At 40.9% G+C, this 27,367-nt stretch overlaps 1 protein-coding gene across 4 annotated transcripts in view; it reads right to left on the bottom strand.

Annotated features, from left to right (window-relative positions):
* Window positions 1-25,084, bottom strand: part of SCAF11 (SR-related CTD associated factor 11) — a 123,143-nt gene extending 98,059 nt beyond the window's left edge. For 3 of the 4 annotated variants that reach the window (XM_023738831.1, XM_023738834.1, XM_023738833.1), the window contains exon 1: window positions 24,811-25,083. The gene's annotated coding sequence lies outside the window, so the exon portion shown is untranslated. Of the gene's footprint in view, window positions 1-24,810 lie in introns of all 4 variants that reach the window. The other variant, XM_023738832.1, reaches the window with a different exon arrangement.
* Window positions 25,085-27,367: the final 2,283 nt, after the last annotated feature.

The raw sequence follows: 27,367 nt of genomic DNA, 5'->3' as shown, positions 1-27,367 counted from the left end.
GACCCTGTAGGACAGAGTAGAACTGCCCCATAGGGTTTCCAAGGAGCAGCTGGTGGATTTGAACTGCTGACCTTTTGGTTAGCAGCCCAGCTCTTAACCACTGCGCCACCAGGGCTCTGTCAAATGACCTTAGGCTTACAAAAAATTTCTTTTTGTCAGGTGATTTATAAATCAACAAAAGAAATCAAAGAGATACTGTCAAAGAATAAACACTAATAGTTGATTTTTAGAAGAGACTAATTCATACGATAAAGCTTTTAGAGATCAAGTGGCTCTAACAACTACTTTTTCAAGTGAAATCCCTAAGTGTTCAGTGTTTTCTGCTGTGGTTTACCATGACTTAGCTTTTCTTCATTAAAAACTGATATGACTTATTTGACATCATAAAGTATGTCAACAAGACATGTTAATAAGGGAATAAGATAGAAAAGTCAAAGATGATGAATGAGCTCATTCCCCAAACTATTCTAAATGATGTGTAATTTAGAAAACAGTCTTACAAATCCATGCCAAAGAAATAACCCTGATGTTAATCCAAATCCCTTCCAAAAGAATCCCTAACCAAATAGCCCCTTAAACTCTGAAATTCTCGCCCCCCAAAAAAAACCTCTTTTCACTTTTTAAAGGTTAAGTAATACCATCTAACCTCATTGAATAAATATATTTTATTTTTAAATCTCGTTCCCACCAGTTATTCTAGTTACAGAGTAACTATGAGTTGTGCTCGTATCTAGTTTAGTCTGAAAATGTGGGGTATGTTCTCTCTGGTCCACTGGTTCTTAAATTTTTGAAGTTTTATAAATGTTTGATACAAATTTTAATTTTCAGATATATTTTAAGTTCTGGTTTTGGCCAAGATAGAGTAAACCCCCTACAGCCAATCTCTTTATCGCTGACTACACTAAACACTCTGGACAAAACACTAAAAGCAATTACCTACGTACTCTAAAAAGTAAATTAAAAGTAGGTGGAATGTGGAGAGGAGTAAAAATGTGCAGAAGTAACCTGTATTAAGTGAGTTTTTCTGGTTTCTTTCATCTTTTCTCTGAGGGCTTTGTCCCAAGAGTAGCTGCATCATGGGAGCAGCACTGTTGGCTAAATGCCTGAGAGAAACTCCACTTTTCTGAAACTTTCTGACAGACGGAACGAGAAAGGTTCCCAAAAGCAGGAGAGTGTGGGGAAAAATTCAGGAGGTTCCCCTAATTCTGTGTATGAGCCTACACAAGTCCTAGGCTCACCCCTGAGCTACACATGCATAGGACAGACCCAGAGCAGAATAGCAAAGGCTTTGAAAACTGAGCTGAGATTGGCACATCGACAAAAGGTGAGACAAAATTTGCCGTCTGAATCTAACTGGGGTGACTCTCTGCTGAAATAAAAACAAAACAAATCAACATTCTCCAGATCCAGAGTATTATAATATTCAAAATGTCCAGGATACAGTCCAGTTACCTGACATATAAAGAACCAGGAAAATGTGAACAACTGTCAAGGGAAAAGACAGTAACTGCCAACCCCACGATAACCCAGATATTAGAATCTCAAAATTTTACAAGAGCTATTGTAACTATGGAGCCCTGGTGGTGTGGTGGTTAAGAACTTGGCTGCTAACCAAAACGTTGGCAGTTTGAATCCACCAGCCGCTCCTCAGAAACCCTATGGGGCAGTTCTATTCTGTCCTATAGGGTCACTATGAGTCGGAATAGACTCAGCGGCAACAGTTTTTTTATTATGACAACTATGCTCCATGGAGTAAAAATAAACACTCCTGAAATGAATGGAAAGATGGGAGTTCTCAGCAGGGAAACAGTTAACTATAAAAAAGGAAACAAACGGAAATTTTAGAACTGAAAAATACAATGTCTAAAGTAAGAATTCAACAGCAGAATGGAAATGCAAAGGAAAGGGTAAGTAAACATGAAGATAGGTCAATAGGAATTATCTAAATTGAAGGAAAGAGAAATGGAAGACTAAAGGAAAATCAAAAGAACCTCAGCATTCTGTGGACAAAATTTCAAGTTCTCTTCACGTCACTGGAATCCTGGGTGGTGCAAGTGGTTAACAGCACTCAGGTGCTGACTGAAAGGCTGGAGGTTCAAGTCTACCCAGAGATGCCTCGGAAGAAAGGCCTGGCAATCTACTTCCCAAAAATCAGCCACTGAAAACCCTATGGAGAACAGTTCTACTCTGACACACATGGGGTTGCACTGAGTTGTAGCTGACTCAATGTCAACTAGTTTTGGCAACTGGTACTCATGTCACCGGAGTCCCAGAAAGAAACCGGTGCAGAAGAAAATATTTGAAGAAATAATGTCCAAAAACTTCTCAAACCTGGTGAAAGGCACAAATATAGAAATTCAAAAAGCTCAGCAACCCCAACTAGGATAAACTCAAAAGAAAACCATGATGAGGCACATCACAAACTATGGAAAAGCAAAGATAAAAAATTTAAAAAAAAAAAACTTTAAAACAGCTAGAGAAACACAACACACAGGAGAAATTAATGATTCAAATTAATCATAAATTTCTCCAGAAACTATGGAGTCCAGATAATAGCAGAACATCTATAAAGTGCTAAGCCAGAATTTTATATCCAATGAAAAATTACATCAGAAATGGAAGTGGAAGAGACATCTTCAGTTGAAGGAAAGCTAAGAGAATTTACAGCCAGCAGATCTACTTTAAAAGGCACGTTAGAGGAATTTCTTCAGGGTAAAGACAAATGATACTAGAGGGAAACTTGGAATTCACTAATAAAAAACAAGAAAAATAGTAAACAGCTGAATATACATGAGACGACTACTCCTAAATTCTTTAAAATATGTATTACTGAAAGCAAAAATTACATAATTGTCTGGTGGGATTTTCACTGCATGTATATATAATACATGCGACAATTATAACATAAAGCTCGTTGGGGTAGTTGTAAGGTTTCTACATTTTACTTCAAGTGGTAAAATATTAACTCTAACTAGACTGGAAATTTAGATATGTCTTATAATCCCTGAGTAGCACTATCCAATACAAATATAATGAAATATAACTTAAATAATTTTAAATTTTCTAGTAACCAAATAAAAAAGTTAAAAGAAACATAAAATAATCTAGTACATTTTATATAACCTATATTTATTGACTATGCAAAGGCATTCCACTGTGTGGATCATAACAATTATGGGTAACACTGCAAAGAATGGGAATTCCAAAACACTTCATTGTGCTCAGGAGGAACCTGTATATAGACCAACAGGCAGTCGTTCCAACAGAACAAGGGGATACTGTGTGGTTTAAAATCAGGAAAGGTGTGCACTGGGGTTGTATCTTTTCACCATACTTACTCAATCTATATACTGAGCAAATAATCCGAGAAACTGGACTATATGAAGAAGAAAAGGGCACTAGGAAGAAGAAAAAGGCACTAGGATTGGAGGAAGACTCATTAACGACCTGCGATATGCAGATGACACAACCTTCCTTGCTGAAACTGAAGCGGACTTGAAGCACATACTGATGAAGCTCAAAGGCCACAGCCTTCAATATATGTTACACCTTAACATAAAGAAAACAAAAATCCTCAGAACTGGACAAATAAGCAACATCACGATAAACGGAAAAAAGAGTGTTGTCAAGGATTTCATTTTACTAGGATCCACAATCAGTAATCATGGAAGCAGCAATCAAGAAATAAATGATGTACTGCACTAGGAAAATCTGCTGCAAAAGACCTCTTTCAAGTGTTGAAAAACAAACACGTCACTTTAAGGTGTGCCTGACTCAGCCATGGTATTTTATAATCGCCTTGTATGCATAGCAAAGCCAGACAATGAATAAGGAAGACCGAAAGGGAATTGACACATTTGAATTATGGTGTTGGTGAAGAATACTGAATATATCACGGGCTACAAGAGGAATGAACAAACCATCTTGGAAAAAGTACAGCGAAAATGCTCCTTAGAAGTGGGGATGTTGAAGTCAATTCTACCCAAAGTAATCTACAAATACAATGCAATTCCAATCCAAATACCAACAGCATTCTTTAAAGAGATGGAAAAACTAATCATTAACTTTATATGGGAAGGGCTGCGGATAAGTAAACCACTATTGAAGAAGAAAAATAAAGCAGGAGGACTCACACTACCTGACCTTAGAACCTAACATACAGCTACAGTAGTCAAAACAGCCTGGTAATGGCACAAACAACAGATACACTGACCAATGGAACACAGTTGAGAACCCAGATGTAAATTCATCCACCTACAGTCACCTAATCTTCGACAACAGCCCGAAGTCCATCAAATGGGAAAAAGATAGTCTTTTTAGCAAATGGTGCCGGCAAAACTGGATGTCCATCTGCAAAAAAATGAAACAACCCATACCTCACATCATACACAACAACTAAGTCAATATGGATCAAAGACCTATTTTTAAAACCAAAAACTATAAAGATCATAGAAGAAAAAAATAGGATCAACACTAGGAGCCCTAACATATGGCATTAACAGGATACAAACAGTAACTAACAACACACAAACTCCAGAAGACAAGCTAGATAACTGGGATCTTCTAAAAATTAAACATTTATGCTCATCAAAAAAAAACTAAACCTGTTGCCGACGAATCAATTCCGACTCATAGTGACCCTATAGGACAGTGCAGGACCATCCCATAGGGTTTCCAAGGAGCAGCTGGTAGATTCCAACTGCCAACTTTTGATTAGCAGCCGAACTCTTAACCACCGTACCACCAGGGCTCCAATGCTCATCAAAAGACTTCACCAAAAGAATAAGAAGAAAACCTACAGACTGGGAAAAAATTTTTGCCTATGACAAATCTGACAAAGGTCTAATCTCTAAAATCTACAGGAAAATCTAACACCTCTACAACAAAAAGACAAATAATCCAATTAAAAAATAGGCAAAGGAAATGAACTGACACTTCACCTAAGAAGACATTCAAGTGGCTGACACATGACAAAATGCTCCCAATCACTAGGCATTACAGAAATGCAAATCAAAACCACCATGAGATACCATCTTACCCCAGCGTTACTAGCACAAATCAAAAAAACTGCAAATAACAAATGTTGGAGAGGCTACAGGGAGATTGGAACTCTTACGCACTGCTGGCGGGAATGCAAAATGGGTCAACCATTTTGGAAAACAATATGCTGCTTCCTTAGAAAGCTAGAAACAGAAATACCATATAATCCAGCAGTCCCACTCCTAGGAATACATCCTAGAGAAATAACAGCCATCACACAAATAGACACATGCAAACCCATGTTCACTGCAGCACTGTTCACAATAGCAAAAAGATGGAAACAATCTGGATGTCCATTAACAGATGAATGGATAAACTAAGGTACATACAATGGAGTGCTACGCAACAATAAAGAACAACGATGAATCTGCAATGCATCTCACGACATGGATGAATCTGGAGGGCATTATGCTGAGTGAAATAAGTCTATCACGAAACGACAAATACTGTATGAGACCGCTACTATAAAAACTCATGAAAAAGTTTACACACACAAAAAAAACAATCTTTGATGGTTATGAGGGAAGGGACGGGGGGGGATGGAAACACACTAAATAGAGAATAGATAAGTGGTTTAACTTTGGTGAAGTGTAAGACACTACACAATGCTGGGGAAGCCAGCACATCTTGTCCAAGGCAAGGTCATGGAAGCTCTACAGATACATACAAACTCCCTAAGGGACCGAATTACTGGGCTGAGGGCTGTGGGGACCATGGTCTTGGGGAACATCTAGCTCAACTGGCATAACATAGTTTATAAAGAAAATGTTCTACATTCTACTTTGGTGAGTAGCATCTGAGGTCTTAAAAGTTTGTGAGCGGCCATCTAAGATACTCCACTGGTCTCACCTTGTCTGGAACAAGGGAGAATGAAGAAAACCAAAGACACAAGGGAAAGAATACTCCAAAGGACTAACGGACCACAACATACAGCCTCCACCAGACTCAGTCCAGCACAACTAGATGGTACCCGGCTACCACCAATGACTCCTCTGGCAGGCATCACAACAGAGAATGTCCCAGACAGAGCTGGAGAAAAATGTAGAACAAAATTCTAACTCACAAAAAAAAAGGCCAGACTTACTGGCCTGACAGAGACTGGAGAAACCCCAAGAGTACGGCCCCCAGACATCCTTTAGCTCAGTAATGAAGTCACTCCTGAGGCTCACCCTTCAGCCAAAGATTAGACAGGCCCATAAAACAAAATGAGACTAAAGGGGCACACCAGCCCAGGGGCAAGGACCAGAAGGCAGGAGGGGACAGGAAAGCTGGTAATGGGGAATCTAAGGTCAAGAAGAAGAGAGTGTTGACATGTTGTGGGGTTGGTAACCAACGTCACAAAACAATGTGTACTAAAAAAGAAAAAAAAGAAGCGAGGCTAGTGAGACTTTGTCTCACGGACTTTGGACATGTTATCAGGAGGTACCAGTCCCTGGAGAAGGACATAATGCTTAGTAAGGCAGAGGTTCAGCCAAAACGAGGAAGACTCTCAAAGAGATGGACTGACACAGTGGCTTCAATAACGGGCTCAAACATAACAACAATTGTGAGGATGACGCAGGACCGGGCAGTATTTCGTTCTGTTGCACACAGGGTCTCTGAGTTGGAACTGAAGGCACCTAACAACAACAAGCAGCCAAAATATTATCACTTCAACATATAATCAATAAAAAAATTACTAAATAAGGTGTTTTACATTCTTTTTGTAGTAGTAAGTCTCTGAAATCTGTATTTTAAACTTCTCTTAAGGACTTAATAGAATTTGTTTCCTTTTTACATTGTTTTAATTTTATAGTTCTGTGGCAGTTTTGAAACAATAATTCTCTTTTCCATGCCTCTCCTTTATATGACTCATGTTGATGTCTAAGTAACTGGACATGTACAATAGTTTCTAAAGAAATATGACTTACAATGTTAAAGCTATTCTATGTGATAGCTTTTTCTATACTGTTTACAGGTGAATTACAGCTTACAAATTTTCTGAGCCTAAATTAATATTTTATTCCCCATCAGAACAGCAGTTTACCGAACCACTTTTCTTGACAGGTCATCTGCGCATACAAAATAGTGTTACAAATATATTTACATTAAGAGAACATGTATCATTTGTAAGCTGTTTCACTGATCCCAGACAATTTTCAAAGCACTGTTGCCTTGACAGCTATCTTTATGTTTACAGTTCTGTTCCTGTTTATTTTAAGCAGCTGAACAACTACTACAGTTAAGGTATTGCGCCTGACACTGGAATACAAAGAGGGATTAAGATATGTTTATACCGCTCTGTGATATAAAAAGTATAGTTGGAGAAATAGGATAGAAAAGATGAAAAACAACATAGCATGTGCTAAGTGCCAAATGTGAGGTACAGGGAAAGAGTTCCTAAGAAATTTAGAGGTAAGTGCTTGTAATAAGAGTAAAGAGAAAAAAATTAAGGTGCAAAGAGGTAATACATGCAAGTTTTAAGGAATTTTTCAAGTGTAATATAAAAAGAAAGGAGCCTTGGTGGTGTAGTGATTAAAGGTCGGTGGTTTGAACCAACCAGCCACTCAGCAGGAGAAAGATGTGGCAGTATGCTTCTGTAAAGATTTACAGTCTTGGAAACCCTACGGGGCAAGTTCTAACCTGTCCTATAGGGTCTCTATGAGTTGGAATTGACTCGACAGCAGCGGGGTTTTTTTTGGGGGGAGGGGGGATTAAAAAAAAAACCAAACCTATTGCTGCTGAGTTGGTTCTAACTTACAGGGAACCTACAGGACAAAACAGAACTGCCCCATAAAGTTTCCAAGGCTGTAATCTTTTTTGACGGGGGGGAGGAGGGGTAGAAAGTTGCCTTTATTTCATTGTGCAAGGAAGAGACAGTCAGGGCTGCTGCCACCAAGACTGCTCAGCGAGGGTGAGGGAAAAGGTTACTTTTAAGGGGTTTACAAGTAAGAAGTTCATACAAGTTACATCAGCAACACTCTTAATCATACAATGCAGGTGCAATGGGATTTACATATAACTTCATGCATCCCATGTTCAGAAAATGGCAGTTAAACTACACCTAGAGTTGGGGAGGTTACTATGTATTTAACGAGCTAAAAGGTTTTCCTGAATGTCAACATGGCACCTAAACCAGTTTCTGCTAATTTCCTCTAGTTTTGGGGCAGCATTAAGGAGAAGGGAACCAGGATTTTAATGTAAAGTTATGGGGCAGGCCAAGCAAAGGAACCAGGATTCTAATGTAAAGCTATGGGACGTGCCAAGCAAAGGAACCAGGATTCTAATATAAATCTACGGGGCGTACCAAGCAAGCTGCTTGAGGCACTGGAATTTTCTGCAGCCTAGAGACCTCTCTCTCACAAAGGCTGGGTCAGGTGAGGGAAGGAGCCTATGGCCCACCACCCTGACTTCAGATGTCAGTGAAGAAAGCTCATTCTCCTACATAATGCGGTCAAATCAGCACACACTTTTATAATTACTACTATTATGGGTAGAGTAAACAGTTAACACATTCTGCTGCTAACTGAAAGGGTGGAAATTTGAGCCCACCCAAAGGTGCCTCAGAAGAAAGACTTGGTGATCTACTTCTGAAAAATCAGCCACTGAAAACCCTATGGAGCACAGTTCTACTGTGACACACACAGGGTCACCATGAGTCGGAATCTACTTGATGGCAACTGGTTTTACTGGTATGACATAGTTCCCTGAGGCTATCAGCCCTCGCCTGGTCACCCATGGAGTCCTGGTAACAGTGACAAACTAATTTCCCAGGCACTTTCTCCCCCTTGCGCCAGCCTCCTGCAAAGTTCCTGATAACATTTCTGGGAATACCAGGGGGAACATTACATGTGCTCACGGGCAAGTTCAGTTGACCACTGAGTGGTAACTCCAAGGCTGTAATCTTTACAGAAGCAGACTGCCACATCTTTCTTCTTGCAGGGGTTAGTGGGTTTCAACTGCTGACCTTCTGGTTGGCAGCTGAGTGCTTAACCACTGCGCCACTAAGGCTCCTAAGTCTAATACAACGGTAAGTCAAAAAGTATTTCCATAAAATCACAGAAACCTGTATTAAACAAAAATATCAAACGTGAAACTACTGTTTCTCGACATATCCTCCACCTAGGTCTGCACAATTTGAAATGTGGTGTTTCCATCACTCTAACTCCCCACCCCACCACATGTCTGTCAGTTTGTTGTATCGTGGTGGCTTGTCTGTGCTATGAGGCTGGAAACTATACCACCAGTATTTCAAATACCAGCAGGGTCATGTCACCCTGAAAAAGACAGCCAGTGAGAACCTTATGAATAGCAGTGGAACACTGTCTGATACAGTATCAAAGATGAGCCCCTCAGGTTGGAAGGCACTCAAAAGATCACTGGGGAAGACCTGCCTCCTACTTCATGATGTGGATGGAGTCAAGCTTTTGGGACCTTTGTCTGCTGATGTGGTATGACTCAAAATGAGAAGAAACAGCTGCAAACAGTCATTAATAATAGGAACATAAAATGTACAAAGTATGAATCTAGGAAAATTGAAAGTTGCCAAAATCGAAACAGAACATATAAACACTGATATACTAGGCATTAGAGAGATGACATGGACTGGTATTGGCCATTCTGAATCAGACAATCAAATGGTCTACTATGCCAGGAATGACAAATCGAAGCAGAATGGCATTGCATTCATTGTCAAAAAGAACACTTCAAGATTTATCCTGACGTACAACACTGTCAGTGATAGGATAACATCCATATGCCTACAAGGAAGACCAGTTAATATGACTATTATTCAAATTTATGCACCAACTACTAAGACCAAAGATAAAGAAACTGAAGTTTTTACCAACTTCTGCAGTCTGAAGTTAATCAAACATGCAATCAAGATGCACTGATAATTACTGGTGACTGGAATGGGAAAGTTGTAAACAAAGAATGATTGGTAGTAGAAAAACATAGCTTTGGTGATAGAAATGACACCAGAGATCACATGACAGAATTTCGCAAAACCAACAACTTCTTCGTTGTAAATACCTTTTTTCAACAACATAAATGGCGACTATATACGTGGAGGAAACGCTGGTGGTGTTATGGTTAAGTGCTACAGCTGCTAACCTTTTGGTCAGCAGTTTGAATCCACCAGGTGCTCCTTGGAAACTGTATGAGGCACTTCTACCTTGTCCTATACGCTCGATATGAATCAGAATGCACTCAACAGCAACAGGTTTGGTTTTTTGGTTTTATACACATGGACCTCACCGGATGGAATACACAGGAATCAAATCAACAGCATCTGAAAGAAACGACGGATAATCTCAATATCATCAGCCAGAACAAGGCCAGGGGCCAATTGTGGAACAGACCATCAACTGGTCATATGTAAATTCAAGTTGAAGCTGAAGAAAATTAGAGCAAGTCCACGAGAGCCAAAGTATGACCTTGAGTATATTCTACCTGAATTTAGAGACCATTTCAATAATAGATTTGACTCATTAAACACTAACGACCAAAGACCAGATGAGTTTTCAAGGACATCATACATGAAGAAGCAAAAGGTCATTAAAAAGACAAGAAAGAAAGAAAAGACCAAAATGGCTGTAAGATTTCTGAAACTTGCTCTTGAACGTAGAGAAGCTAAAGTGAATGAAGAAATGATGAAATTAGAGTTGAATAGAAGACTTCAAAGGGCAGGTCAAAACAAAGTATTATAATGAAATGTATAAAGACTGAGAGTTAGAAAACCAAAAGAGAAGAACATGTTTGGCATTTCTCAAACTGAAAGAACCGAAGAGAATATTCAAGCCTTGAGTTGCAATACCAAAGAATTCTATGGGGAAAATATTAAATGAGTGAAGATAGAAGGAATACAAAAAGTCACTCTACCAAAAATAATCAGCTGATGTTCTACCATTTCAGGAGGCAGTGTATGATCAAGTAGTGATGGTACTGAAGGAAGAAGTTCAAGCTGCACTGAAGCCACTGACAAAAAAACAAGGCTCCAGGAATTGACTGAATACCAGGTTGAGATGTTTCAACAAACGGATGCAGTGCCGTCTATGCCAAGAAATTTGGAAGACAGCTACCTTCCCAACTGACTGGAAGAGATGTACATTTTTGCCCATTCCAAAAAAAAGTGATCCAACAGTATGTGGAAATTATCGAACAATAACATTAATATCACCACAAGTAAAATTTTGCTGAAGACTGTTCAAAAGCGGTTGCAGCAGTACATTGACAGGGAACTGCCAGAAATTTAAGCCAGATTCAGAAGAGGATGCGGAACAAGGGACATCACTGCTGATATCAGATGGATCGTGGCTGTAAGTAGAGCATACCAGAAAAATGTTTACTTGTGTTTTACTGACTATGCAAAGGCATTCCACTGTGTGGATCATAACAAATTATAGGTAACACTGCAAAGAATGGGAACTTCAGAACACTTAATTGTGCTCACAAGGAATCTGTACGTAGACAAAGAGGCAGTGATTCGAACAGAACAAGGGACTACTGTATGGTTTAAAATCAGGAAAGGTGTGTGTCAGGAATGTATTCTTTCACCATACTTATTCAATCTGTATACTGAGCAAATAATCAGATAAACTGGACTATATGAAGAAGAAGGGGGCATCAGGATTGGAGAAAGACTCATTAACCACCTGAGATACGCAGATGACACAATCTCGCTTGCTGAAAGTGAAGAGGACTTGAAGCACTTAATGATGAAGATCCAAGACCACAACCTTCAGTATGGATCACACCTTAACATAAAGAAAACAAAAATCCTCACAAATGGACCAATAAGCAACATCATGATAATCGAAGAAAAGACTGAAGTTGTCAAGGATTTCATTTTACTTGGATCCACAATCAACGCCCGTGGAAGCAGAAGTCAAGAAATCAAATGACGGGCTGCACTGGGCAAACCTGCTGCAAAAGACCTCTTTCAAGTACTGAAAAGCAAAGATGTCACCTTGAAGACTAAGATGTGCCTGACCCAAGCCATGGTGTTTTCAATCGCCTCATACGCGTGCGAAAGCTGGACAATGAATAAAGAAGACTGAACCAGAATTAATGGCTTCGAATTATGATGTTGGTAAAGAATACTGAATATACCATAGGCTGCCAGAAGTATAGCCAGAATGCTCCTTAGAAGCAAGAATGGCAAGACTTTCATCTGACGTACTTTGGACCCGTTATTAGGAGGGACCAATCCCTAGAGAAGGACATCATGCTGCATAGAAGGTCAGCGAAAAAGAGGAAGACCCTCAACAACATGGATTGACACAGTGGCTGCAACAATGAGCTCAAGCATAACAAAAATTGTGAGGATGGCGCAGGACCGAGCAGTGTTTCGTTCTGTTGTACCTAGGGTCGCTATGAATTGAAACTGGGGACAACCATTCCCTGAAGAATTCTGTGCTCTTTGATTTACACCACGTCAAAGCGGCAGCTTTAGCATCCTTGAGGGACTCAAATCATGCTCCTTTTAAATGTTCTTTCACTTTTAGGAACAAAAAGAAGTCTGAATGGGCAAGAACAGGGCTGAAGAGTAGATGGGGTTAGGTTTCCCGGTGAAATTCTCATAGGACAGCTCTTGCTACCCTTGAAGAATGAGCAGGTGCACTGTCGTGATGGAAAAAAAATTCCTCAGCATAACCTTTTCTGGCCTGTTTCACACCAATGCAGTTTTCAATTTTCTTAAAACTTCTTCATAATTAGTTCCTATCAAGATTACCCCTCTGGAATCCCAAAAACCAGTCACCGTAACCTTCTGAGCAGTCTTCCCTCTCTTGACTCATCTTTGAGGTCTTCCTGACCTTCCTCAAAATGCTAGTTCCATCTAAAAACTGTTGTTTTATGTGGGGTAGCATTCCCATAAACTTGTCGCAAAGCTTCAATGATTTAGGAAGACGTCCACCTGAGTTTTATTAAAAATTTAGTATTAACCCTGATCTAAAAATCATTTTTTTCCTTAGTACAAAAAGAATCCTTTTTTTGAAGGCACCCTAACAAGACTAAGTGTACTACTGAGAGAACTTGTCTGCAGCCATCCACTGATTGCAAAGACATGTTTAAACACGTCTCGTCTGGCATAAACCCCTGCATGTGTGAACTGAAACCCTAGTAACAATACTTTTTGACTTACCCTCGTATAGTCAAAGAAAACTCATTTAGGAAAGAAACAGTAAATAGGAGTAGAGATTTAAATATGGGTCAGAACGTAAACAGACTTAGATGTCAAGTTAGGACTCAAATTGTAGTTTGTAAAAACTAGAAACTCACTGAGGAGAACGCCACCTCTCTTACATTTATCTGTTTTAAGAGCAGTTTCTGAGATGTTTAAACTGCGAGCTTTGAGGTTAATGCAGCAGCAGAAAAGAACAGAAAGTACAGAAAACTATTCGGGAGAAAATGAAAAGAACATTATTGGGGAGCAATAAAGGCCTGATTAGGACTAAGATCTCCCAGGGCAGGGGCCATGTTTCACTCCCAGATCTAACAGACACATGTTGGTGTTAGTTGCCATCAGTTCCAACGCATAGTGACCCCATGTGTGCAGAGTAGAACCTCTGTAGGATTTTTAAGGCTATGACCTTTCAGAAGCAGATCACCAGGCCTTAGTTCTGAGGCAGCTCTGGGTGGGTCTGAACCACCAACCTTCGGTTAGTTGTGCAGCATTTAACTATTTGAGCCACCCAAAAGACCTAATTATCAACAAACCTGGAGCACAGGATTGTGGGTAGGGAGAGTGTCTACTTTATATTAAGCAATGCACTAAATATTTTGGCATGCCTTTCCACACTTTTAATCCTCACAATACCACATCATGGTGCTTTTTAAAAGTTAATACTTTCAAGACTTAAGCGAAGTTTTTGTTGATACCAAGTTTTTCACTAATGGAAGGAATGCTGATTAAAGTACCAGTTCAGAATTTTTGTTATGACTTATAGATTTTGATATGCATTATCTGGGATCACATATGTCCCAGCAGACCCTGGATGTTGTAAATCCCACTGATATGGGTCAAGGATAAAAGGTTTTTTTTTAATTTTACTTTTCAAAATTTGCATAACATGAGGTAAAACATGAAGGCACCGAGCAACAACTAAACATTTTATTTTGTCTCCTTTTTAGCCTTTTTATTATTTTTCATGAAACTTCTCAAAACATGGTACAATGCATTTTTCCTTACTGCAAAAGCAGTGCTTAACAGCCCAAATAAATAAAGCCAAGAGATTTTTTTATCTCAGGAAAATTACCATTCTTCATTACTGCAAAAGCAGTACTGACAGGCCAAACAAATAAAACTAAAAGAATTTGAATCTCAGGAAAATTACCACTACTGTGCATTCCTCATTATAACAAAAAGCAGTACTAACAGCTAAGAAGCAGAAACAGCTGCCCTGGAATATTGCAGAATTGCTCACAGCAGTGTATTCCACCTGCTACACGTGGAAGCAATGACTGGGCTCTTAAGACTGAATGCAGGGTAAGAATAACTTGAGTTTGAGTCTCTTAAAAAGTACCATTGGAATGTATTATTCCTTATTAGTAAAAGCATTTAATATTCAGAAGCTGGAAAAGTAGGAAGCCAATAACACTTGGAAACAATGAATGGCATCAGGGAGAAAACAGCCACTGTCACTCAACAAAGACTGGGAATAGCTTACTCTCACGATAAGTACATTATCATGAGAACATAAACCAAACCCACTGCCATTGAGTTGATTCCGACTCATAGCAACCCTACAAGACAGAACAGAACTGCCCCACAGAGTTTCCAAGGAGCACCTGGGAGATTCGAACTGCCAACCTTTTGGTTAGTAGCCATAGCTCTTAACCACTACTCCACCAGGTTTTCCATCATGAAAACACAGTAACTGGGAAACATAGCGAGAAGGCTTATCTCACAGAAATAAAGGCAGAACTGTCAAAAGTTTAGTAAATTTACACATCTACAAAGCACCACCTAAGACTGCTCAATCTACACAAAAATGAGGCTCCAACTCTTGAGTTTTATGCATTCCAAAAGGCTCGCACCTTGAGGCTAAAGGCATTAAAATTGGGCTTCCTCCTTCCCAAAGAACTCCAGACGCATAAAATGCAGTTGGGATACCATATGTCCCATGAGTCAGAAAAGGGTAATATATAGGTGAGAAAACAGAAACACCAATTAAGTGACCTACAAAATATAACAATCAGTTGTGGGACAATCAGAATTCAAAGCCAAGTCTAAGTCTATATGCAAAAAAACTAAACTATGTTTTTACCTTCCCAACAAAATTACAATAGAAGAATATCCCTAAAAATGTCTGAGAACTCTAGGGTGAAGGGAAAATAAGGAGGACATGTAAGAATCTCAAGAAAATTTAAATTAAAAAAGTTGATAACATACTTGATCACTCATTTTCACTACAATTTTTGGTGCAACAATCTTTTATACAAATAAGTATAATATTTAAAAGAACAGGTCTGTAGTCTCCTAAAACAATCTAAAAAGTAACCAGAGAAAAATGGTAAAATTACCTACAAGCAGTCCAAAAGTAATTAGGTGGTTTGAGCAAGGCTGGTATCTATGTGGTGGTCCAAATGTGGTATAGAGGGCATCTCTGTGGAGAGACAGCCCAGCACAGGGTGCTGGAGCCAAGTTGGGTGAAGAAGGTGTTCATGTGAGGTACTGGAGCCCAAGCAGGAGGTCAGAGGGTTCCAGCATGGGTTATTTGAGAAGCTTGGGGTGATGAGTGCATCCAGGCACAGGGTATCAGAGCCCAAGTAGGCTGAAAAAGGAATACATACAGGAGAGGGAGTAGTAGTGACAGTGGGAAATTGGTTACATACAAAGGGACTGATCAACTAAGTAACTATATTAAGAATAATGTGAGCCATGTTTCTTCCAGTAAGAAAATGGAGTTATAAACTTGAAAAGAGAGAAAACTAGAACAAACTGTGGATTAAAACTGGAAAAATTGTATGAACTCATGGTTTTCTCTATACAGAGATAAAGAAATAAATATAGTGCTCAAATACTGGTTTCTAAACACTCTCTTCTGCTAAAAGAAAACAGTCTTTGGAGGAATGGCTGACTTCAGGGCTGTGGTAGGGAAAGTACAAAGTAGCCCTGGAACATTTTCTTGTGCCAGAAAGTAACGAAGCGCTCTAAGTTATGTCAAACAAACAAAAGAAACAACAACACACAAACTAGCTTGAACGGGCTTTCAATGGCCAAATCTGGGACATTTTGAGAATAAATAGCAAGCTTGATAAGAAATGGGCTATTAACAGTCTCAAAATACCTCTCCACAAAATACTTATTAATTCTAAGAAGAAAAGAATAATTTTACACTGAAGACGTCTAGGAGATATCACCTTCATCAAGTGATCCAACTGCACATCATCAGTAATGAAACAGAATTTGTATGCCACCTGATAGGTTGCAATGATGAGAATACAGCCTCATTACTGTGATATCTCTGCCAAAAAAAATGCATAATCCCAATTTAACCATGAGGAAATAACAAAGTCAAATCGAGAGGCATTTTCAAAACCAACCTGCAATCTTCAAAAGTGTCAAGTTCATGAGAAAGACTGATGAAACGTTCTAGACTGAAGAAGTCTAAAGACATTACAACTAAATGAAAAGCGTAATTCTCAACTTGATCCTTCTGTTACAAAGAAAATTACCGGGGAAACTGGCAAACCTGAATGAGGTCTGAGGATTGGATGGCAGTACCTGATGTTGTTGCTAGGTGCCGTAGGGTCGGTTCCGACTCATAGCAACCCTATGTACAATAGTACAAAACACTGCCCGGTCCTGCGCCATCCTCACAATCGCTGTTATGCTTCAGCTCACTGTTGCAGCCACTGTGTCAATCCATCTCACTGAGGGTCTTCCTCTTTTTCACTGACCCTCTACCTAGCATTATGTCCTTCTGGAGGGACTCGTCCCTCCTGATAACATATCCAAAGTATCTGAGACCTACTTTCACCATCTGTCATAGATTGAATTATGTCCCCCCAAAAATGTGTGTATTAATTTGCCAGGGCCATGATTCCTGGTATTGTGTGGTTTTCCTATATGTTGTAAATCCTGCCTCCATGATGTTAATGAGGGAGGATGGGTGGCAGTTGTGTTAGTAAGGCAGGACTCAGTCTACAAGATTGGATTGTATCCTGAGGCAATGTCTTGAGATGTAAAAGACAGAAGTGAGCAAAGAGAACTGGGGACCTCATACCATCAAGAAAGCAGTGCCGGGAGCAGAGCACATCCTTTGGACAGGGGTCCCTGCGCCAAGAGGCTCCCAGTCCGGGGGAACACTGATGAGAAGGCCGACAGAGACAGAAAGCCTTCCCCTGGGGCTGATGCCCTGAATTTGGACTTTTAGCCTACTTTACTGTGAAGAAATAAATTTCTCTTTGTGAAAGTCATCCACTTGTGGTATTTCTGTTGTAGCAGCACTAGATGACTAAGGCACCATCCTTACTTCTAAGAAGCATTCTGGTTATACTTCTTCCAAAACAGGTTTGTTCGTTCTTTTGGCAGACCATGGTATATTCAATACTCTTCCCTAACACCACAATTCAAAGGCATCAATTCTTCTTCAGTCTTACTCATCGTCCAGCTTTCGCATGCGTATGAAGCAAGTGAAAACACTACGGCTTGGGTCAAGCGCACCTTAGTCTTCAAGGTGACATCCTTGCTTTTTAACATTTTAAAGAGATCTTTTGCAGCAGATTTGCCCAATGCGATGTGTTGTTTGGTTTCCTGACTGCTGCTTCCATGGGTGTTGATTGTAGATCCAAGTAAAATGAAATTCTGGACCACTTCAATCTTTTCTCTGTTGATCATGATGTTGCTTATTGGTACAGTTATGAGGATTTTTGTTTTATGTTGAGGTGTAATCCATACTGAAGCTTGTGGTTTTCGATCTTCATCAGTAAGTGCTTCAAGTCCTCTTCACTTTCAGCAAGCAAGGTTGTGTCATCTGCATATCTCAGATTGTTAATAAGTCTTCCTCCAATCCTGATGCCCCATTCTTCTTCATATAGTTCAGCTTCTTGGATTATCTGCTCAGCATACAGACTGAATAAGTATGGTGAAAGGATACAACCCTGATGCATACCTTTCTTAACTTTAAACCACCCGGTATCTCTTTGTTCTGACTGCCTCTTGGTCTAAGTACAGGTTCCTCATGAGCACAATTAAGTGTTTTGGAATTTCCATTCTTTGCAATGTTATTCTTAATTTGTTCTGATCCACACAGTCAAATGCCTTTGCATACTCAATAAAACACAGGAACATCTTTCTGGTATTCTCTGCTTTCAGCCATCAGCCATCTGACATCAGCAACGATACCCCTGGTTCCACATCCTCTTCTAAATCCGGCTTGAATTTCTGGCAGTTCCCTGTTGATATACTGCTGCATCCACTTCTGAATGATCTTCAGCAAAATTTTACTTGCGTGTGATATTAATGATATTGTTTGATAATTTCTGCATTTGGTTGGATCACCTTTCTTGGGAATAGGCGTAAATATGGATCTCTTCCAGTCAGTTGGCCAGGTAGCTGTCTTCCAAATTTCTTGGCATAGACGAGTGAGCACTTCCAGTGCTGCATCCATTTGCTGAAACATCTCAATTGGTATTCCGTCAATTCCTGGAGCCTTGTTTTTCATCAATGCCTTCAGTGCCGCTTGGACTTCTTCCTTAAGTACTATCGGTTCCTGGTAGTAATACACCAATGTTAATTTCCTGATTTTGATAGTTTAATTACTTGCGGGAGAAAGACGTGGTGCTCTGCTTCAGTAAAGATTATGTACAGCCTTGGAAACCCTACGGGGCAGTTCTACTTTGTCCTTTAGCGTGGCTGTGAGTCGGAATCGACTCAACAGCAATGAAGTTTAGTTGCATTGTAGTTATGCAGGAGAAAGTCCTTGTCTGTAGTGATGAGACATCACGTCTGCAACTTCTCTTGAATGATTCGGGGGGAAAAAGTTCTTTGTACTGTAACTGGAACTTTTCTGAAAGTTTAATTTTTTTTTTGAATTACCTTCAAAACTCATTTATAGCACCTAAAACAAACAGATAAAAACAGTACTCTTTTCAAATGTATGACTGTTTCCACATCTTATTATTTACGAGATTCTTAATGACCTTTGAGTAATACCTGCACTGTCCAATACAGTAACCACTACTCAGTTCCTAGGTCACAAAGGCCACATTTCAAGTGCTCAATGACCACATGTTGTTGCTATCAACTAGTGACTTGGGCAGCAGAGATACAGAACATCTTCATCATTGCAGAAAGATCCACTGATATAGAGGCTGGGAGGTGAACTGATGTAATGAATAAAAAGGGTAAAGAGTGAGAGGGATCCAAGCGTTCTAACAGTAAGTCATTTAACTTCTCCTAAGCCTCAGATTCATTTTCTGTAAAATGGACTAAAATATCCAACACTGCCAGGCTACTGAAAAGATCAAATAAAAAGTTACGTAAAATGTCTAAAATGGCACACAGTAAATACCTGATAAACATTAGATCTTGTCTCTAAATGTGGGTGGATAATTTCTTGATTCGGATCAAGTCAGGCAACTATCGGAGCATCAGTCTGAAATAAACTTACTGTCCTGCTTGCTCAAAAGCCCAGTGAGCTACATGTTATTAAATTCAATGAAAAACTGTTTAGTTCTTACCTTATTTGACTCTCATCAACTTGACCCTACTGATCACTCTCCCCTTGAAACATTCTCTTTTTTTCTGTTAACACCACACTCACCTGACCTCTTCACAGTATTCTTTGGAAAATCACATTCCTCCAGAAAACTTTATGTTAGAGGCCCTTGTAGTTCCATTCGGGGTCTCTCTTTTTTGCAAGTTATATTACCTGGCAATTTCACCCACATTTTGAATACCAAAATAGGTGACTCCAATTTTCTATTTCCAATCCATACCTCACCTATGAATTTTAGAACCATATATCCCATTGCCTACAGAAATTTTCACCTGAAAGTTCCAAAGGTACTTCAAACCCATTATGTCAGAACTGAAAGAACCTTGGCCCAAATTTGGCACAACCATCAACCCAGCTGCACCTAGGAGTCATCTTTTAAATTTCTCTCTCCTGCACCTTCATCAGCTGAGACCTACTGATCTTAAATCGAATCCACTTTTGCCCATCTCCACAGTTCTCATCTTAATTCAAGCTATACTCATCTTTCCTGGACTACTACAAAAGCCTCCAAACCGATCTTCCCACACCCAACTACTCCTCCTCCCTTTCAATACACTTCATCATAATCCTAGTTCTTTCTGCAAGACCGAAAATAAGTGTAAAGGTTTTTAACTGATAACATTTTTAAAAGTAACCTAGTTATACCACTCTATGTTAAGTATTCTTGGTTTCACCTATATTCAGAAAATGACTGTTTCCAGGCCACACACTGTCATACTGTCCTTTAAAAATGTGGGCCCCTAAACCGAACATAATGTGTGAATATAAGTAACTTGGTAGTTTATGCAACCGACTAAGACTTGCATGGTCTGAAGTTGCAAACCACAACTACTATTTTAATGTCTTTATAGCCAAAAACATGTTAATTCATCAAACACTTATTAAGAACCTACAATGAAAAGACATCGGAATCGATTTGACAGCAACAGTATGGAAATACATAAGGAGTCCTGGTGGCACAGTGGTTAAAGCATTTGGTTGCTAACCGAAAGGTTTGTGGTTCGAACTCACCAGTCGCTCTGCGGGACGAAGACGTGACAGTCTGCTTCCGTAAAGATTACAGCCTTGGAAACTCTATGGGGCAGTTCTACTCTGTCCTACAGGGTTGCCATGAGTCAGAATTGACTCGATGGCAGTGGGAGTGGGGGATGGACATACATGGGGTCATCATGAGTCGAAATCGACTTGATGGCAATGAGTTTTTTTTTTAAAATGGAGTTCCTGGGTGGTGCAAACAGTTAAGCACTCAGCTACTAACCAAAAGGCTGGCAGTTCGAAGGCACCCAGAGATGCTTCAGAAGAAAAGCCTGGCAATCTACTTCCAAAAGATCACACTGAAAACCCTAGTGGGCACAGTTTGACTCTGAAACACATGAGGTCACCATGAGTTGGAACTGACTTGACAGCAAGTGGCTTTTTTTTTTTTTAAAATGAGTCAGGCATTGTTCAGGTGTTTGGGAATAAAACACTGACCCAACATGAAAAACCCTCTTCCCATAGAATCTGCATTAGAGTGGGGAAGAAACACAATAAACTTAAGTTAGTAAATTATACAGTATGTTGGAGAGTATTAAGTGCTATGGAGAAAAATTTGGCTAAATAAAAAGGGATAGGATATGGGGATGGGGGGGCACTATTTTATATAGAGCAGTCAAGGAAGACCTCAGTAGCGTAGTACAAGTGTGGCTGGAGAAAAGGTAAGGATATGAAGCTAGAGAGGAAGAAGCCTCAAATCACTCAGGGCCCTCTAGACCACAGTAGGGACTATGGATTTTACTATGACAGAGATGGGAAGCCATTTGACCAGGGATGTGACATGATCTGATTTCTATTTTATCAGGATCACTCTGGCTATTAAAGTGTGTAGGTGGGCAAAGGTCAAAGCAGTGAGACCTGTTAGGAAGCTATTTTGCAAGCAAGAGATCATAGTGGTGTTTTTACATTTTATATTGAATTTGTTTACATCTAGTCCTATGGAATGAGCCCTGGTGGCACAATGGTTAAGATCTACAGCTGCTAACCAAAACGTCAGCAGTTCAAATCCACCAGCTGCTCCCTGGAAACCCTATGGGGTACTTCTACTCTGTACAGCATTGCTATGAGTCGGAGATGACTCGATGAAAACAGGCTTTTTTTGACCCTATGGAAAGGAGCCCTGTGGCGCAATGGTTAAGCTCTGGCTACTAACAGGAAGGTCGGCAGTTCAAACTCACCAGCTGCTCCTCAGGAGAAAAATGTAGCAATCTGCTTCCATAAAGATTACAGCCTTAGAAACCCTATGGGGCAATTCTATTCTCAGAAACGACTCGATGGGAGCGGGTTAACCTATGGAGCACAGTTCTACTCTGAAACACATGGGGTCTCCATGAGTTGGAATCGACTTCACAGCAACTATTTTGTTTTTTTTGGTTTAAGTACTAGGAATTCATAAAGCCACCAAAAAACCAAAAACCTGTTGCCGTCAAGTTGATTTCGACTCACAGCGACCCTATAGATCGGAGTAGAACCACCCCGTATAGTTTCCAAGAAGCGGCTGGTGGATTTGAATTGCCAACCTTTTGGTTAGCAGCCAAGTTCTTAACCACTGCACCACCAGGGCTCCTTCATAAAGCCACAATTAAAAAAAAAAAAAAAAGATGATGCAAAGATGAGTATTGGGAACAGCAATAGAGTGATAATGGGTATTTTATTCTAGGTTCTACTCAGTGCTACTAACAGTTATCACCTCTCAGATGCAAGACAAGATGCAAGACTATTAACCTATTCTTTGGGACAAAGGATTTAATATGAACTTGGGTTTTAAGTTTCTGTATTTCAGTGGGCAAAGGTATGCCAATATCCAATTTCTATTATTAAAAGACAAGATTATGGCAGGCTCACTAAAGGAAAGTTATAATGAAAATTATTTTAGAACTGACTTTCTTTTTCTTACTTTTATGACTGCCACCCTTTTTAATTAAGGTTTTACAACTATTTCTCACTGATGTACCTAAAAAGTTCAGTATTAAGTCAAGGAGTAGCATGATATTGCACTTACTTATTACTAAAAGATGCTACTGATGATGAATCAGCAGCATATCATGCAACTGCACTGATTCATTTTCTCTCTGCTGGTTAACGGCGCAGCTTTTCCAAAAAAATGCCTAAGGGTTGGTTAGCGCCTAAAGGATGATGGGGAAACTGAGTGACCCTTGAAGAGTTCCAATCTTAACCCATAGGCCCCATTACCACCACACAAAGGTATCTGAGAAAAAAAATTCTCCTTAAAATTTTCTCCATGACACGTCTCAGGCAGCATATTTAAGAACAATTTTCCATTTTCTTCTATGGTTTTCTTCCTCTTTGACATATTGAAAAATGTCTTTAAAGTACATGAGTATACTTAGAGTAAGCAAACATTCAAATCTTACCCCAGAGAAATCTTAAAATGTACTCAAATTCTCAAGCAAAGTCACTATCTGAATTTAAGACTGAATGATTGCTAACATATTAACAAGCACGAAAATAATTAACAGCTAAAGTGCAACTACAATAAGAATTGCTAATCAAAAAAAATTACATTGCATAAACACCATACAAGCAAGTTCAGATTATCTCTGATAGAATGATATAAAGGAAATCCAAAGTTAGTTCCAAAATTTTATTTCTTCTGCCCAATCATTTAAAACAGCAAGTAACAAAAACAAAAGCCCCACAAACTTTTTTTTTTTTTAACTGCAGCTTTTAACCAATAGCAAAATAGTGAAATGATTAAGCCAACTGCTGAAGAAGCAGGAAAAAGTAAGCATTGGTCTAGAAAGAGACTTGACTACTTAGGGATTTTTTCCTACCATTACCAATAAAATACGAAACCACCAATTATTTAAGAATGTTTTGCCTTCATGTTCTGCTGCTGAGGTAAGAAATCATATGCATGAATGAAACAACATTTCATTTTTCGAGTGAGAAAATAATGCATCTATTAACATGCTCTTTCCTCAAAATTCGCAACACATTTTGGTAATATCTCGTTAGCACTGGGAAAAATTTAAGATCAGGATCTACTAGCCAAAGCACTATGTTAAAAACTTTTTGATCAGTTTTGCTTAAATATCTTAAGTTCACTGGCAGCGTAAAGATGTTAGTCAAAATAATTCAAAATGAATGAAAAACCTTCAGCTCGCAGACACTGTATGTAATATGGTACAAAAACATACTGGGGGTATTCTGAAATTCATTTCAATCTGTAAATGTTTTAATCAACTACTCTAAATCAGGCTTTTACGTTTAAAACAATTTTGTAAAAATACGTGTGGGTGCAAGACCTCCAGCCATCTGTAAGAAATCTCTTCAATGGTTTAAGATTCCTAGGTTTGAGGAGGGGCGACTGATTAAGCTAACTTTAGATCTTCTGGCCCTTTTGTGGTCAGCCCAGCACCAGGTTTATTATATTCTCCCTGAAAGTGGGAGCATAGTTTGAAATTCAGGGCGTAGGGTGAAAGCTGATGCTTAGAGGCGCCGGCTCTTCCCTATTCGCACACTCAGGTCACAGCGTAGTAAAGTTTGGTTTCACAAACCGGTTTGGACGCTACTGACAAAAGCAAAGTCTCCCAAGTAAAGCAGACGCGGGGGCTGGGGAGCGCCCGGAAGCCCAACAGGACACGTTACCACTGGAGGGAGGGGGATGTCTGTGGAGATTCTGGCGTGGAGCCCCTTTCCGCACTCCACCCCCCAGGGACCCCACACCCGGGCGGAGACAGGCTTCGCCGGCTGAGGCGGGTAGGCCACAAAAAAGAAATGGGACGGGGTGCTGCCAGTGCGGCGGCGGCCGGAGCGGGGCTTTCCTCGCTGTATAGGGAGAAGGAAAGGGCGCCCTCCACACCGCAGCCTTCCCCATACTCGAGAGACAGCTCCAACTTTCCTCCAAGCGCAGGACGCCGCCTGGGCCGCGCGAGATTCCGAAACTTTGTCCGCCCTCCCTTCGCCCTGGGCCCGCTCCTACACTCTGCGCCAGCCGGTAACTCCCAACTCGCCCCGAAAGCAGCCCAAGCGCATCCGCTCCGGGGGTTCGGCCCATGTTTACCTCAGGCCGAGGTCGAGGCGCTTGCTCAGGAGGCGGCCCCACCGCAGGTCCCTAAGTACTCGTCACTCCGCCGCCAAGTTCCCCAACATGGATTCCCTCGTCCGCCTTCAGGTGTTCCGGGGACTTCTGGGGCGCCGGCTCTGCGGGCCAGGTCGGGAGGCTACGGCTGCCGCGACGGCGAAGCACGGACCGGACCCGGGCTGCGTTGCTCCCCGCGCCTTGCTCCACCGCTGCTCCCCCTCCCCCTGCCTTGTCTGGCTTCCTCCCTCCCTCTCCCCGCGCGTCTCCTCCCTTGCCCTCCCTCCGCTCCGCTCCGCTCAGCCCCGCGGCCACATGTCGGCGCGCTACGTTGACGACGGCGTCCGCTAGACCCACCGCACTGTCTACTCGCAGCTCTGGCCCTGCGTGCACCTCCGCAGCGCTCAACGGACCGCAGGGGGCGCTAGCAAACCACCGTTTGCGACAGAGGAACGTGGCGGGCGGAGTCACGCACGTCACCCGGCTCATGTGCGGGAGGGAGACGGCCGCGGGTAGCGGAGGCTCCTGGGAAACATTCCCCTCTCCCGCCCTCCTCCAACTCTGCGGCGATTGCGCATGCGCCGCGCGTGGAGCGCTGGAGCTGGCGCTACTTTGGCGACGGTATGGAATAAGGCCACGGAGGACGAGAATTCTTTGGGAGAACTGGGCGTGAGAGGGTTCGCGCGGCTTTTCTCCTGTCGTTATGGTAATCTGAGATTGAAAAGAGTATTAGTGTGTTGTTTGGTGGTGGACTGAGTGTCAACCAGCTGCGTTGCTGAGTCACACTTGAAACGCACCCTGCAAGGAGTTTGAAGTGTCAGCAACTTACGCCCAGCTCTTTCTTCGCTCCTAGTGGGCATTTAAAAAATGCCAATGGGACAGGTTTCCCACATGACTTAACGATCCTAGGGCATATCCCCACGTCGTAATTCCACAACAAAAAATTGAACTTCATCATTAACTTTAAGAACCTTCACTTTGTAGTTAGTGACATGTGAGATGATTCGTTCAGTAATTTGTCGGAGCCTGCGATGTGCAACGTGTGTGCCTTTCTCGACTGCTTCCCCCATCGTGTCGTCAGATTTTTTATTTTATTTCATAAATATCTTTACAGACTTTTTTCAAAGTCATTAACTCTTTAACATCATAGTATCTTTTCTGGACAATTTCAGCTACTCCTGGCTGCTCTTCCTGTCCCCGATGTCTTCCACCTAATCCGTCCACTACTCTTCTACCAGTTTGTCCCTTCAGTCACCCAGCCCACGCTGTTGTCCTGCTTACAGCTCCCGCGGGATGAAGCTCTGCTCCTGGGCCGCCCCGCGGACGTGGCTTATCCCGGTCTCAGTTGCATGCAGCCTCGCCGCTCGCGCCTTTTCTAGTCGTTGGTCCTCTTCCCCCACTTTCCGCGCGCGCTGGGCTCTCCTAGCCGCGCAGACACCTGTTAGGGATGACTTTCCGCCACACTTTCCCGAGACCCCACCGACTGGCCACTTCTCTGCCGCCTCTCCGCATTGTCCTCGACTAGGCTGGTTGTCCTGTCCCCTGTTCCGCTCACTGTTTTACGTCGCGTCCCTGGCACCTTCATTCTATGCGTTATGTTTGATCTGCTAAGTGTCTGTCTCACACTGCCAGGCCTGGGACAGTTATTAACATTTTCGTAACAACAGCGCCAGGCACAGCACCTAACACAGTAAAACCAAGAACCCAACCCATTGCTTTCGAGTAGATTCTGATTCATAGCGACCCTATAGGACAGAGTAGAACTGCCCCATAGGATTTGCAAGGCTGTAATCTTTAGGGAAGCCGACTGCCACATCTTTCTTCCCCAGAGCTGCCATATATTTCTCCCTCAGAGCTGCTGGGGGGTTTGAGCCGCCTGACCTCCTGGTTAGCAGGCTAAGGCTCCTTGACACTCAATAAAGACTTGGTAAATAATTGCTGAAGAAATAAATGAATGGTAACCTTGACTCTTTATAGTTCAAAGTCTTTGGAGTTTTACAATGTATTGTTTTGATATGAGATTTGGGAATTTAGATGCAATATTCCATATTTGGGAAATTTGAAGGAACAGTGGAATTAATGGAGGAGCTAAAATACTTTCTTCTGATGGAAGAACAAAATTCTCGTGAATGGCCTTTCCCCTTCACTATCAGACCACATTATAAAGAACGGTTTAAAAGAGACATTGTTAAGAGGATCAGAGACAAATTTGTTTAAACAATTATACAATATAACCAGATCAACAAGTACTGTTGTTATGAGCCATCCAACAAAATAAGGGTGTAGCTTTGTTATGTATCATGTACAACTTCACCCTCCAGAATCTTAATTCTCCAAAGTAACTCCAGATCAAGACTTTTGCTGCAACATTCTTCAGTGTACATTTTATATGAAAATCTCTTTCTCTCAGAAAATGTTCTTTCTCAAAATTAAATTAGAGGCCAAATGATAACATTTGCCAAATAGAAAACTATATTTAATTTTTAAATGGATGATAATAGTATACTGTTTCAACAAAACTAAACAATGCTGAATCTTT

Source organism: Trichechus manatus, unplaced genomic scaffold (assembly GCF_000243295.1).
Source record: "Trichechus manatus latirostris isolate Lorelei unplaced genomic scaffold, TriManLat1.0 scaffold00123, whole genome shotgun sequence".
NCBI classification, from domain to species: Eukaryota; Metazoa; Chordata; class Mammalia; order Sirenia; family Trichechidae; genus Trichechus; species Trichechus manatus.
This window is presented reverse-complemented; position numbering and strand designations above follow the sequence as displayed.